The sequence below is a fragment of the Vigna unguiculata genome, unplaced genomic scaffold (genome assembly GCF_037176805.1).
Source record: "Vigna unguiculata cultivar grain cowpea cultivar isolate G323 ecotype 2 unplaced genomic scaffold, ASM3717680v1 ptg000128l, whole genome shotgun sequence".
Classification (NCBI taxonomy): Eukaryota; Viridiplantae; Streptophyta; class Magnoliopsida; order Fabales; family Fabaceae; genus Vigna; species Vigna unguiculata.
The window spans coordinates 4,921-8,862 of NW_028196770.1; the positions used below are offsets into that span (position 1 = coordinate 4,921).

Below are 3,942 nucleotides of genomic sequence, written 5' to 3' on the forward strand. Positions count from 1 at the left end.
AAAGAAATTATTAATATGAGTTTCAAACTTTCATTTTTACTAATAAATAAAGAATTTCAAAGAATTTCATCTTTTTTTTTAGTTTTATCTTTTCTCCTACCTTCAGAAAAGGGAATCAAGCATTGGCATTAACGCCCTAATTCTAATTTTCTGAAAGGTAACTATCTCGATTTTATATATCATATACAAAAATATATGATAGATTCATTTCTATAGAATCTTGGTAAAAGTTTTTTCTTTCTTATCTTATAAGTTCTTATAAGTAAAGAGAAAATACTTTCTATCTTTGGGATTTGATACTACACCGCTGCTCAAAATACCAGGGGATCCTTTTTATTACATAAGTGGATTCCTGACTTCTTTATTTATCATGAGATAAGGAAGCAGTTTTTATTATATCGATTGAAAACCGTGTTAATTGATCCTTACGATGCTTCCTTTATCAATTAGATCTTTTATCCATAGAAAAAGAGGGTATCTAGACATATCGATTTCTTCATATTTTTACTTCTATGAAGTTTCTTTGCTACAGCTGATAAAAATCGTTGTTTTGAACGATATATATATGTAGAAAGCCTTTCTTATTTATAATTATTTATATTTCTATATTTCTTATATTAAAATTTGTGGATTTGCTTGTTCTTTTCTTTTTTCTTTCTATAGTGGAGATAGTCGCACGTAATGACAGATCACGGCCATATTATTAAAAGCTTGGGGTAAAAATGGGTTTCGTTCGAGCGCCCGAAAATAATATTCCAAAGCTTTAGTATGTTCTCCGTTACTTGTGTGAATAAGGCCTATGTTATAAAGTATATAACTTCGATCATAGGGATCAATTTCCAGTCGCATAGCCTCATAATAATTCTGTAAAGCTTCTGCATAATTTCCTTCAGATTGAGCTGACATCCGTTACGGTCGTCATTCGGTTCAAAGAATCTCCGCTCCAGAACTGTACGTGAGATTTTCATCTCATACGGCTCCCCCCTTATGTGTGTAATGAGAAAAATCCATCAAATCAAAAAATATTCCAGTATTCTCATTCTCAACTGAACAGAGCTAGTGTTTTTACAATAAATCTCTAGCCAACCTTCCTGTCAAAAATTATTTCTTAACATTAAGTATGTAGGTACTTGATAAAAAAAAATAAGAACTTCAACAATTTCTTTGTCCTCTACGCTGCTTAATTTCCTGGAATTAGTCACCTCAATAATCTTCGATGGTTCTATGGGTATCCAAAATATGAACGAGATGGATATTTATTGTCCCAACCATTCCTGTTAGTCCCAATCTCGATAAGCCATGGATATAGATAGATACAAAGTTTTCGTGTCCTTGATTCCCAAGCGTAGTGCTTCTTTCCCAATGTTGCCTATCAGTACTAGTAATTTGGGGTTGACCTAACCCCATAAGTATAGGTATAACCTTTCGCTTAATACTAGAAACCTAAAATTCAAGCATATAAGGCTTCATTAATCGAGGATACACGACAGAAGGAATTAATCCTTTTATTTACAAATTTCACCTTCAACACGCGTGGGGTTTTTCCATTCCATTTTTTTTTGACCGAAATCGGTCAAAAAAAATGGAATCAAATCACACCATCTCTGTAATAAGTGAATGCCCTTTTTTCTCCTGAAGTTGTCGGAATTATTCGTAATAAGATATTGGCTACAATTGAAAAGGTCTTATCTATAAAATTTTCATTTATCCGAGATCTAGGCATAGGTAGAAATCCATTCTATAATTTAATTAATCATGGTGTGAGAAATCAATCCCACAAATAAAGGAATTGTATAATTATAATACAGTGCGAAATAACGTAAAAATGAACTCATCAATCAAATTTGTTTATCCTAAGACCTTGTAGGAGGTTTTTTTTTAATTTTACTTTGTATTTTTATAGTTTGAATAGGTTTTATGCATTTATGAAAAATAGGATTGATTCACTATTCAACATTCAACCGGTTTCTGGGCATCATTATATAGGAGAGATGGCCGAGTGGTTCAAGGCGTAGCATTGGAACTGCTATGTAGGCTTTTTGTTTACCGGGGGTTCGAATCCCTCTCTTTCCGAATCTTTACCAAATTCATCAATATTACTCATCCCAATGCATACCATTATTTCATATTTCAAATTTGTTTGTTGATATGGACAACTTTATATTCCTCATTTTTCGGTAATACAAAAAATAGTGGATAACGGGTGGGCAAGGAATAAAAATTTTCGCATATCCATGTCTATGATATATGAATAGCAGAAAATCCTTGTAAAAAAAACTCTTGTTATTTTAGTTAAGTTTAAGTTTGACGAGAATAATATTCTACAACCAGTAATTCATTTATTTTCAAACCAACCCATTTATTATCTATTATTTGATTAATTAAACCTTTATATTGGAAAGGGTGAACAGTCAAATGATTTGGCAATTTCTCATGGGGGGCTGAATCAAAATAATTTTGAATAAGAGTTTTAGATTTTTGTTCATCCTTTGCTGTAATAATATCTTGAGGTTTACAACGATAACTTGGTATATCCACTATACGACCATTAACTAAAACATGTCTATGGTTTATAAATTGGCGGGCTTGAGGAATAGTCGCAGCCATACCCAATCGAAAAAGTATGTTATCCAAGCGCATTTCAAGTAGTTGTAATAAAACCTGACCAGTTGATCCTTTAGCTTTTCCGGAGATACGAACGTATTTAAGCAATTGTCGTTCTGTAAGACCATAATGAAAACGCAATTTTTGTTTTTCTTCTAAACGAATACGATATTGAGATTTTTTACTGAAGCGCAATTGATTTCGAAATTCGTTTTTGACTGTTGGCCTTTTACTAGTAAGTCCTGGTAAATATCCTAGACGACGTATTTTTTTGAAACGAGGTCCTCTGTAACGTGACATAAAAACTCCTTTTTTAAAATGAAAAATCTTATAAATCGAAATGAAAACTAAACGAAATGAAAAATATTATAGAATTCTAAATGAAGCGAAATCTACTAAAGTTTTATAGTACAAAGAAGAATTAGATGAATTTTATCAATATCCGAATTTATTGTATATAAAAGAATACAAAAAAGTAGGTTAATTTCTTGATTTCTTCCGCAGAGATCGAACTCTCCCAATTTTTTATTTCTAAAAAAGATATTATCAATTATGTAAAAAACAAATAGAGAAAAGCCGGTTATCGGATTCGAACCGATGACCATCGCATTACAAATGCGATGCTCTAACCTCTGAGCTAAACCGGCTAATGTAAACGAAATATACATATGCAGAAGAATTGAATGGGATCTTAGTTATCAATTTTTAGTTATTTATAACAAAATTCAAATTAATACAAACATCAAAAATAGAGAAAGAAAATATAGAAAATCAAACCCAATTTTTATTATTTCTATTATTTATTTTATCTGATAACATAAAGTGCAAGATAATAATTAATATTATATTAATATAATTTATTTAATATAATTTATTTCGATCTACTATTCTAGATATATATTATTAAATTGATTTCTTTCAAAAAGATTATTTATTAGTACTTAAAGTAAATTTGAATAAATATAAATTTTAGTAAATATTTATTAAGGAATTCCATATTTCTAAGTAAATGTCTAATTCTATATTATATTCAATTAAAAGAATGGTTTTTTTTAGCCACTAGATTCGTTTTAGTTATATAAATTGTATATGAATAAATGGATTGTTTATTTTCTTTTTTTTTTTAAGCAAAAACAAAAAAAAAAAAAGAATCGACCATTCGAGTATTCTAAATTGTATGAAAAAAGAAGATAAGTAGGTACATAGAAGATAAGTAGATATGTGGTCTATATCTGTGTATATTGAATTGTTAATATATAGATATTAGAATTAGTTCTGATTCAAACAAATAAAGGTATCCAATATAGATGAAATAAAATCTATAAAATTGGAGAAAGG

General features: G+C 29.6%; 2 non-coding genes across 2 annotated transcripts; one reads left to right on the forward strand and one right to left on the reverse strand.

Annotated features, from left to right (window-relative positions):
- Nucleotides 1–1,985: 1,985 nt before the first annotated feature.
- Nucleotides 1,986–2,073, forward strand: TRNAS-GGA (transfer RNA serine (anticodon GGA)). The gene has a single exon. It is a non-coding gene; the product is annotated as a tRNA-Ser (tRNA).
- A 1,105-nt stretch (nt 2,074–3,178) lies between these two features.
- TRNAT-UGU (transfer RNA threonine (anticodon UGU)) lies at nt 3,179–3,251 on the reverse strand. The gene has a single exon. It is a non-coding gene; the product is annotated as a tRNA-Thr (tRNA).
- Nucleotides 3,252–3,942: the final 691 nt, after the last annotated feature.